Genomic DNA, 12,044 nt, shown 5'->3' on the forward strand with positions numbered 1-12,044 from the left:
ATGCTGCTAAACCATATTTTTACAGGGAAAAAGAACACCCTACAATCTAATCCTGAAATGCGATCTGAATCTTGTTGGGCTGTTTTCCTTTAATGCTTGTAACTCCTTACTGATGGGAAGCTCATAGCTGAGCACTCGTGTTCTAGCTGGTATCTAATGCTGAAATACTCCATATGAAAAATCCGGATACGCCGCGAGTATTTTAGCAGGGTTACACAAAAGTCTAAAATTAGGTCATAAATTATATAATCTTGCAAGGAAACAACAAATTTAATGACTATGCCAAACCAGAGATAAAAGCTGAGGAAGGAAATAGCATCTTTCTCATTAAATATTAAGGATCAGATCCTTCAAACATTTCCCAGTGATGAACTCTGTGGGAGTTTGGCATCTGTATTTGCGTGTATTCTATAGAATATGCTTATACATCATATACAAGTGCTGAATGTGATTTATGGAGCACACACACATAGTAAGTATATTTATAATGCATAAATATATTCCATCAAGAGCAGAGAAGGTGATTAGTGACAGTTTCCTAAGAGGTTTAATCAGATATCGTGATGGCTTATTTCCAGTGTTGCTCCAAAAGGGTTTTTCATTACAGGGCACTCACAAAGAGCAGGTAGAGGCGTCTCTTTTTCACACTTACAGTGGCAGCAGATATCACAGACTTGGAGATCAGCTCTGTGCATCCTCGGTGGGATTCGAGAACCCTGTAAAAGAAGAAAGATTACCAGGTGGTAACAATGGATTTGAAAATTCCCTGCGATCTTTGAATCTCTCCCCTAATGCTACTGTGCCCTAGTCTTTCTTTTAACCTCGCACAAGACAAATGTGATTTGATCTATTTAAAATAATGCAGGGGTGAGGTTTTGTGCATATTGCCTTAAAAGTTTAAAGCAATTCCCCTGGGACCGATGGCCAGTGCTGATGTCCTGAGTATGTTAATGAGAGGGAATGAGAATCTCTGATGGAATAAGCCAGATAGCGCTCCCGTCCTTGCTGTCGTCAAAGCCTCTCTGATAACCATGTCCTTCTTTTTTTTCAAAGATTTGAGTCATTTGTGGATCGACTGTATAATCCTTGTGCTGAAGCCTGGGAAAGCTGCTGTTGATGCCCTTAGCAAATTCTTATCCTAAAAAAGCATGAAAAAGAGTAGCGAGTAATTTCAATTCCATAAAATATATTAAATGCAGCACACAGGTATGTAAATGGGAAACACCATAACTGTAATTTGCCCATTTAGAGCCTGATCTAAAGGCTATAAAAGTTAATTCGAAGTCTTTTCATTGATTTTAATGGCCCTTAGATCGGACCCATATTATTCGTTGCGTATCTTGTTTGTTTCAGTGCAATAGTACATTTGTCTAAAATAAGAATTATGTGGATTATAACACATACAGATTCACTGCTTATTGTCCAAAGGCAAAGCTTGTGAAATTTATTGACTTAAACAACACATGTGAAATCCAAAAATCAAAAGAAACTCCCAAATAACGATTACACGTTTTAAAAGTGAGATAAAAAATGAGGAGGCCTTCTTTTCATTATATACTAATACAATCTAAATGTATTTTAAGCATCATGAAATCCAAATGGAATTTGTCACAATCCCTCATTTCTGACTGCAGCAGTTCAACAAAAAATTACACGTAAATGATTCAAAACCTCTTGAAGAAACAGCATTTTTTTTCTAATTTGAGGAGAAGAAAAAAAATGTTTCAACCGAAGCTCAGCAAGGGATAACAGTATTATAGTCACTGCACGGAGAATTTAGCCACTCATAATTCTAAATCCTTCTCAAACGCTTTATTGCTATAAGGTGGCTAATACCAGCCTCTACACAACAGGACTCCCATAGCATTAACCATGAGAGATAGGCTTCCAGAAAGAAACTATAGCAAAGTAATTGTAAATCTCTAATGATGCATAAAACCAAGCTGAATTGGTCCTGAATTCTCAGCGTAAAAGAAATGAACCATCAGAAGAACCAATTCTGGTGGCAGTATAACATACCCCAGTGTGGAAACTGTTTATGGTGTTTGCTGCAGTGGAAATATTCCTCCTAATATGCAAGCTATACGAATTCATTAAAAATGCCCTAATGCTGCAACTTCTCATGATACCATGTGTGACACTAAAAACAAATCATTAGCCAAAAGAAAACCTCGTCTGTACCAAAAACAATTCACCATCTTCTTCCTCAGTTGTAGCCAGTTGTCCATACGCTGAATGCAGTCTGTCCTGCACGGTTTTAAACCCATTTTGCAAGACTTTCAGGATGATGCTGTGCTCCATGGCAGGTACTGCCTCACCAGGCTGGGCTGTGTTGGAGCCCTGCTCGGCCAAGACTGCACGTCCCCATGTGCTCAGCTGAACCTGGGCTGACTACATGGGCAGGAGACCAGCATGAAGCCTCATCCTCCTCCCCTGCTTTGCTCAAGAGGAGACCTGTGCTGGAGCTCCAGCGGTGGCCTTCAAGGGTACAGAGCCATGGCCATATACCAGTGGAACAGGACTGTCCCTGCTCATGTGACAACACAAACCCAAACCCTCCCATTTTATTAGAAGGTTTAGTCAATTCCCACTGGATAAGCATCCAATAAAATATTTAAATCCATAATTAATGATACCATTTAATTAATTAATGATGTAATCCACAAACTCTAACAATGAACGCAGCTCATTTCAGAAACCTCAATGCACAAACCTGGACCTTCGCCCACTAATCCATCACTGTTCAGAGGCGACTTGCTCCAGAAGCAGATCAGATTGATTATCTGAGAGACCAGAAATCACTTACTCGTGCACAAACGAGGCACAGCAGGCACACAGGTTATGCACCTTTCCCCACGCAGCCTTACCCGGGAGCTTCAGCATGGCCACAAACACGATTTCTTTTGAGCCAAGAAGCCAGGCTTTCTTTTGTGTCTAGGAGATCTCTGGCTTTATTTAGACACTGCCAAGAGGTACTGCATGGGATGATGCTTTTCTAGCACCGGGGCATCTGTCCACTGAGAACTAGATTGACAAGGCTGGAACTGTTGGGCTTGTTTGTTTTATCATTTCACAAGTCTAAAAGCCAGACATCTGAAAGCTCAGATACATCATTGCACAGTGTCAAAATCGGCGAAGGCACAGATTTGAAATCTGCATACGTGGACAAAAATAGGGTATATCTGAAATTAATTAAAATTTCTAGGCACTACCTAGAGAAAGATATTTATCCATAACAAGCATGCATCAATGTATATCATATTTAGTACATGGTTTTTAGTGAAGTTGCAGTTCTCAAGTCTTGTATGTAGGACTCTAAGGCTTAGCAATGACTTTTCATTTTAAAAAAGCATTTTAAAGAATTCTTTTATATAAACAAGAAGCAAATGTCACTGATTTAAAGTCAAACTAAAATGAAATTAAATGCAAGTGTCCCGCTGAGGCTTTCTAGGCTTGCAGTTGCAACTATCTGCATCACATACTACATGTGCAGTATAAAACATACCAGAACTATGCATCAGTGTTACAGCCATATCTACAATGCCCATGGAAATTATGGGAAGAAAATGTAAACACTTTTGTGAGGGATTTAAAGAAAAAAAAAAGCTCTGATCTGACTCTGTCCCTATTGCCATTAATGAAATTTTTAACACTGACAGCAGTAGAAAAAGTTAGGACAAGGATAAATGGTGAAGAAATTAAGTTTCCCTATTAAATATCCTCCTTGTACATATATATAACAATAAAGGAATGGAGAAACTGATGAAAGAGGGGAAAACCACTGCAGGCATCAGAGAGAAATGAACTAATTCACACTGTTACAAACTTCATGTTGGTGACATACTGGCACCATGAGCATTTTTTTTATTTACTTGTGAGAGAGGGGTCTTACCCTGTAAGCAATTTTTATAGCTGTTCATTTTGGCAAAAAGTCCAAACTACTTGACCCATTGCCCTGAGGATCTCACAGCAGTAAGTGCTATCCAAGATACTCCATCTGACACCTCTATATTCAAAGGTACCTCTATTTTTTCCAATCAAATCAGAACAACTCTAATTAAATTTAAACAAGAAGCTAAAGTGAGATGAATGGTTTATAGTGCTTCATGCTTCCCCACATTGATTAATAGATAAAGAATTCATACCTCTACCAAATTAGTTGACAAAACCTGCTGTAATTTATTCCTTCTACATGATGATCTGTAAGCACGGTGCACTCTAGTAGAGACTGAGCTCCAGCTCCCTCTAAATATATTTTGTGCTGGTTGGCTGCACCCACCAGGTATTTACATTCCACAAATCTTGTCCTTGTATTCAAAGTTTCTCAATATGGTTTTCATTTTAAATTAAAGTAGCAGCGGTTATTCTTGCACAGAAAGCCATTATTTGTGAATCGGGCTTGCAATGCGGGCAGTTGCATTGGACCGTGCTATTTCTTAGTGCCCAAAGAACTGCTCTGCTGAGTTTTATTTTTCCTTTTCTTTTCCTTGATGTTGTCCTGCACATTACTCTGCTCTGTAAGTGAGCAGCAAATACAATTTTCTTTCACATATGGATGAAATTTTGCTAGAGCAGTGCATTTGCTACTTCAAAATCAGGATCTTTAGCCCCACAGCTGCTCCAGAAGATGCCTGACCACTTCTAAAGCAGAACATTAGAAGAAGAAGTTATGCCAGGGGCCGCGCCACAGAGTGCCTATCTGCCCCGGCCAGCAGCAAGTCCTGGCCACCACGGACCAGGCTGAAGCCATCCAGAAATGGACTCCAACTTTGGTAGGTGGCACTGACTGAGATTATTTTAAAGGAGTTTACTTTTTAGAATACCGCAGTTCAGGTTAGGGTGTGAACCAGCAGCTGGCAAGAGATGTATACAGGGTTTAATCTGATTCACCAATTACTTTGCAGATCAAATTTTGCAAGGGGCATCCAGCCCCTGAGATGGAGATTCCTGTGTTGGACAAACGGAAATCAATAAATCTATTCAGAAAAACATAATTTCATTTTGCTTCTTAACCAGAAATTGAGATACACACATTTCTCCCTTCCCAGTCGTCCCTGACTTAAATATATCCTGTGTTATGTAAGTAATTGTTTTGAACCCACTCTAGGACACAGTCAGAGACATGACTCCAATAACACATTATCAGTAAAACAAAGCAAAACAGTTTCATGTCCCTGCTGGGTTTGTATATACACTCTTAAATGAGCAGATTCTCTCATTATTCACCCTGATCTGGTCATTGTATGCTTAGTCACAGCTGTCACAACAGGTGCCCAAGCGTCCTCCCCCTTCATGGCACTGCATTTTTTCTCCAGACTTTCTTGTCAAATTCCTCTGCTGGCTTGCTCTGGTGGCTTTGCTGTTCCCTCTCCGGCTCTTCCCAGGTTCAACTTCATAATTACTTCTGAAATTATCCAGGGCTGGCTGACTCTGGATGTGACCACCCTTCATCTTATACATCTTTTCTTCTTTACAAGTTGATGTTCTTCATCCCATCACATAAAACCGGTTTATTCATCAGCTTGGGCCATGCTTGTCTTGCCTGGACCTTTCTTCATCTTTCTTGGTACCTTCAGTGACCATATACTTTGAGACTATGCAGCAGCTAAAGGCTGATTCCTCCACTAGACCAGATTATGTCCCCCTATGCCAAATGACAGCAGGAGTCTCCAGTGACTTGAGTATTTCCAGATAGGGTCTTGCCCAACATTATATTTAACACGAAAACTCTTTGATATTAACATTTATGCCCCAAAATATCATCTCTTCGCTTTTTTTCTCTCTAACATCCTTCAACAATGGTTTGGGGTTCCCAAAACTGAGTGCAGAACTGCTCCCCTCCTGTTCCACTCCTCTCGCTGCAGATTCACGTACTGCATTTTCCCACTGAGCTCAGCACTCACTGGGGATCTTTTACTGCTGAAAATCCTGTGAATTCTTAAATTATCAGCACAGTGCTACTGTGCTCTAACAAAGTTTATCTGATACAACATGATATCAAGCATTTTCAGTTCTGTAACAAATGTTTTCTTAGCTGGAAGCAAGTCTCCTCTGATATTAAAGTACCTAGAAATAAAGAGACAATTTTATACGATTTTTTTGCTATTGTCTTCAAGGAATATAGTGTGGGTTGAGGGCAAAATATACACAATTCAACCTCTTTTATGTTTTGTAGACATCAGAATTCAGGACCTGATTTCCAAAGTGCTGTAATCCATCAGTCCCACAGAATTGCAAAGGCTGATGAGGGAGAAACTAGACTGAAAGCCAGCTATGTAACCTTTATCAGTCCCCCAAAGCACTGAAAAGATTGGTCCAAAACATTAAGGCAAAAGCTTTCTACAATTTTATTTCAATAAAATTACAAAAGAGCAAGGATGATACCCAACTTTTGATTTACAGGACAAATAGATTCAGTACAGTACCAATACCATTTGGTTTGTTTTCCCCCTAAAAACTCATAGTTAGGGGTTAAGACATGCATTTTTATCTCAGGTTTGGGATTAAGGGGTTTTTTTCCAAGCTTAATCTTACAGTACTGCCTTCCCTGTCCTACAGCACAGAATAATATCCCTACAGCAATTACAACTGCTTGCAGCTGAGAACAAAGTATTACAAAAATCTTTAATGCATTGCCACCATTCTTAATGCAATTTATTAGCTGACAACCAAAAGTAGAGGCAGGGTCATATACTCATTCAGATTTCTATTGGTCACCTACAATTTAAAGAATTCATCCTCTATATTATTATACTTTACAGCTCTTAGGACATATTAATTAATATGCTGAGCTAAATTAACTTAAATTCTTGCTGCTTTAAAATTGAACAGAGAATTCTTCTCGTTCTTATTCTCCCTCTTTTCCCAGATTACTTTAAAAGTAAAGTAATTATTGCTGGTGTGTGTAGCTTGACCCTTCCCAGGATGGGAAATCTCCCAGCCTTGCATTTGATCACTTGCTAAACTCGAACGGGAGCAGCTCATCTGCTCTGCTGTGGTGTAACACTGCCTGAATGCAGGTACATACCGGTCTTGAAGAAAACATAAATCTACAATAGGTAAGAGGAAATTAATAGAGGTGAACAGTGATTTGGAGGGGAATAAACCAGAACTGAAAGCCAGTGTATACTGCAATACCAGCGGTGCAAAGAATGTCAAGGAAATTAGCTTAGCCATAGCTTTTTTTTTTTTTTTTTTTTTTTTTACCTTGTAGTAATTGCTTTGATTTATGGCTTTACTTAACTTACTTTCACCAAAAATCATTGGGCAGAATAAAAGAAACCTCGATTGCTGCCTGCCGAGCTGCAGCTGAGTGGCAGGCATCACTTCTCCGAAGGTAACAGGACACAATCACTCCCATGGGGCAGAAAGCAGGAGTTTCAAACCGACTCTGTTTTACATGTCATTTCTATAGCTGTAAAAGCTCCATGTTCCATATTATTAACCTCTTTCTATTCAAGGCTCCAGAAAAGGTGGCTGTGTCAGCTACCCAACCTGAAGTTCAAGACCTTTATGAGTGAGGCGACATTTTAGAGCATAATAACTACACAAAATCCTTATCAAAGATTGTCAGAGAGTTGGAATTACCAGTGGTTATCAGTCAATAATTGTTAGAGTAACTGATGGGTAAGCGGTAACCCTTCACATGCAATTCTTCTGTGGGAATGAGAAAAGCAGCTGGAAGGAATTCATAACAAGAACCTCGCAGAGCTCAGAGAAATGTGATGTATAAACAGATTATTATTTCCTGTGGATATTGATGATAAATGAACTGGATTTGGTATGTCTAGGAAATATCACCACACTCTAAGCCATCTAAACTCCCTGTGGCTCAAGGTAAAAACCTTTCCTGTAACTTATGAGAACTCGGCATAAAGAAAGCACAAAATATCTGGGTCACTAGAAATACAAAAGTTGAATGTTCCTCTTGCGCGCTTTTCATTTAATTAATCTTTTCCTGCAGGTTTCCAGTGTAATGAGTCATTGATTATCACAAAGAGTGCTTTATAGGGTAAATTAATTCACATAAGAGAAATAATAAGAACTGCTAGGTGGCCAGATAAATAAATAAAATGAGAAGTGTGTTGGTCATCTGGTTGCAAGTCAGCCCCAGGGGACTCCCATATCTGTAAATCAGCTACTCAGTGAGCAGTACCAATACCTGCACCCCTCTTTCCTCATCTTTACCTTTACATACAGCTTTATAAAATATGAAAAATCCTCATAGAAAAAGCAAAAATAATCAAAGCTCTATTCATCTGTTGGAAATTAGATAACCTGCAACAAGATAACAGCTAATTACACGAGAAAACATATGCAAAAAATGGCTTTTCCATTTAATGTAGACAAAACTTCTGTTCAGCGCATGGTCACACAGTTCAGTGCAATAAACAGGATTTCTAAAAAGAAAACAAAGCAGGAAAAGTAGAATACCTACATTTATGGTTAAAAAGATAAAAGGCTGATATTTGGAGAAGCTGGTCGTACCCATGAAATCAATCTTAAAATACTTCTGTGAGCATGGGCCAGGTCTGAAGATATGACCTGGCTCTTCACGGTGCTTCCAAAAAGATTAAGTTCTCATGAAAAACACATTGAAACAAAAAACATGCTCAATGCAAAGGTGAAAAAGAAGCCACCTTCCTCCTTGGTAGATGTCTGGTTCTTCTTTAGTTTAAGTCATATCAGGTATATGTCAGTATATTTATGCAGAACGTGGTTTACCAAGCCAGTCAGCAAAGACTAAGTTTGCAGCTGGCCTTCAGGAATTACGCACAGGTAGAACTACACCAAAGAAACAATACAATTCCCCATGACCTTACCTTGAGACTAGTCACATTGCAAACTAGCTTGGGTCACAAAAGGTTTTGCACCACTGAAAATATTTAGCAGATGGCGGCGTTATAGTTTCTGAAGATCCCAAACTCCCTGTAGTGTTAAACTGTATAAATCCAGAGTTAATGTTGCCTCATAGTTTGACTGTACGTGGATCTACAGCATACATGCATGTCTTAGCGCCTTCAACATTGAGAAGGGTTCCCATCACGCTGTGAGGATATTTATTTGCATAGGTCTCATTTTATCTCTGCGAGACATGCCCTGTGCTGTCCACAGCCTTGGAAACTAAATTTTAGATGTTTGCCAGATCGCATCCTATGAATATCCAAACAAGCAAAGGTAACCACTACCTCAGTTTGCAAATATATATTTCTTCCATTCATACCACAGAGAAAGAGAAGAAATGAATACCTTTATGCAGGAAAACATTCATAGAAATCACAGTCTAACCAGGGAGAAATGCTAAATTCAAGAAATAAATTAGTCATTTATAATATGCACTCAGACCTAGCCCAAAATGTGCTATTAACTCATTTTACACTGCAAACCTCTAGGGGCAAGAGCCACATCTTCCACTACGGGACTTGTACAGTCAAATTAAAGCACATTAATGGTACTCACCATGCACTAGCACTATAAGGTGGCCTTTCCGAGCAAACTCTGAGCCTGTGGCACTGATCATCTTGGATAGAATAACTTTCATTTGTGTGAGATCCTTCTTGCAGTAATAAACCATTATCAGGCTATGTAAAAGCTGAATTAAAAACCCCAATTTGAAATACAGTATTTAAAATGTAGCGAGGAGTCCTTTCCCTCCCTGGAGATCACTGGTTTCCCAAACAAATGGATGGATTATAACAAGCCATTGTGCATTATTTTCTGTTTCTCAATGACCTAGTTCCCATGCTCTCTGCAATACTGAAATGGGAAGCTAAAGCTTGGGGGTAGATCTTCAGCTGGAGTAACTCAGCCCTGCTCGCCGTGTCAGTGCACAGCAGGCAGAGAGCATCTCCCAGTCAACACATGAAACTCAGAAAGTTTCATTTTGTGGCTTGAATAAAATGAGAAAGATGCCTTTCCAACATCGACAAACAGGTGAGTTGGAACATTTACAAACATGAATTTTAGGGTGACTTCAATGACGGAAATTTGCTCTTTGGCATCTCACAAATTTGGGGTGCATAGATTGCATAGATTTCAGTTTTTGACCTGGGACTGATTACATGATGAAGTTCAAATAGCTTCATATAGGGCTTTTTTTCCAGGTTTGCTTGATTATTACAATTAATATAGGCGTGTGGTGAGAATATTCACAGGAAGAGCTGCATTCTGCCTTGTTATTAACTTGGTAAAATATTTTTTATTTTCTTAAAGTTGTGTATGTTGCACACTGCTGATCCTTGCAATGCCTTACAAATAATGCATTTATACATCATTTAAATCATACATTATAATTTATAGGTTAGCTATTTTATTTTGATGTCAATCAAAATCGGAAGCTGTATGAAAGAGCTTAGATTAGGAGAAAGACTTTTCATGGTAAGCTTTAATAAACTAATGATAACTAATGATAATAAACTGATAAGAGCTACCACAGAAAAACCTGTCATCTAATAATAATCTTGTTCCTGATTATTTAAATGTTCCACCTTCTGCTTGTTTGTAAAAAGTTAATAATTACAGCATAGTTAAACTTATGTAAATAGGTGAGTCTGCACTGGATAAAACCTGTGATGCTGAGCTGCAGCTCTACCCAATTTGTGAAGAGTGGATATTGAGATTTCAGCCTTTTTTATTGCAGCATGCAACATCCTTCTGAAGAGGTATTTGATGTTTTGCCCCAATAACTCCTATCAGATTGGCAGAGTGAAGGCAACCACCCAAGCCCCATCCCAGCACAGACACAGGGATGGTTTTGAACCAGTGCTGCCTTTGTGGATGCTTCAGTACTGACATTGCTGGGTCAGCACAGACAGTGGCACACGTGGCAGCTGAGCAGGAAGGCAGAAAATCACTGTAGTTTCCTCCTAGGTCTGCCTTGCCCTTACCCCACCAGGCTGGAAGCTCCAGTGGCTTCAAGTGGTCCCCAGAGCACACACATGGAATGGTGGTGGTCCTGCTAAGCAGCCGCCTGCTCTCATCATCCACAAGCTAAAATACATTCAGAACTTTTTTAATTAAACATTTTTATTTACATTTCCTTTCCTGCATTTGTCCCCGAGATCTTACCAGACCCCATAGGGTAAGAAATGAGCTGCTGTCAAGCAGCTACGTTGTCCCCATATAAAAGTTACTCTTGAGGAACCAACTCTTCCAACATAATGAACACCAAAACGTACCCATGTGCTCTGACCCCAGGAGAGCACAGTCATCCTGACTGCTTCTGTCAAAAGCCTCCCAGAAGAGACTGGGACAAAGCTCAAGTCGTTGACTCCTGGAGACTACCCAAAGACAACTGCTACTCTCTGCTCGCTGCCCATAACATGGTGGTTGAATTCTAACATTACTTACTGCTTCCCTTGTACATGGCAGACCTCTGGCAGCTGTTGATAAATGTGGTTTCAGGTTGGACTGTGTTAGATCACATATATCTGTACTTGTAAAGCCGTCTCCTGCTGTGACCCAGCCAACCATGGCCATATGGACTGGTGGGAGCACCACTGGTTACACGTGCAGGTGACTCTTTGGTCAGATTTGGCAGCAGCACTACTCAGCAACCGTCCACATTGCATAGAGTCACCTCCATAAATCATGCACTACCGCGCATCTCTTCTGCAATCTGGAGGCCATCCAGCTGAACCATGAGCACATGAACCTCTGACCCTCTTGGCATCATGGTGGTGGGCAACGGTAGCAATGCAGCTTGGGCAGCACAGGATGCTAAATGCTCTCCGTGGTAAAGGGATGCTCTCAGAGCAATGCAAGGCACCAGCTCAAATAATCTCAAGCCCTAGACGAGCCCTCGTCTTTCCACCTCCCTTGGAGAAAGTGTAGGGGAACGAGTCCACCTCAACTAACATCAGCCTTTCCGCATACAGAAACCCAGTTGCTTGTAAAGCAAACCTTCCTTCTGCGAAGAAGAAAGCACCTCTCACACTTGCCCCTTACAGTATTTTTGCTACCTAGAGCAAATTGTAGTTGCTGTTGTTACTGCTTTCTTGTAGAAAGGAGCATCTTAGCCTATGTTTTAGAAATAAGATTTGCCT

Source organism: Charadrius vociferus, unplaced genomic scaffold, assembly GCF_000708025.1.
Source record: "Charadrius vociferus isolate BGI_N301 unplaced genomic scaffold, ASM70802v2 scaffold472, whole genome shotgun sequence".
NCBI classification, from domain to species: domain Eukaryota; kingdom Metazoa; phylum Chordata; class Aves; order Charadriiformes; family Charadriidae; genus Charadrius; species Charadrius vociferus.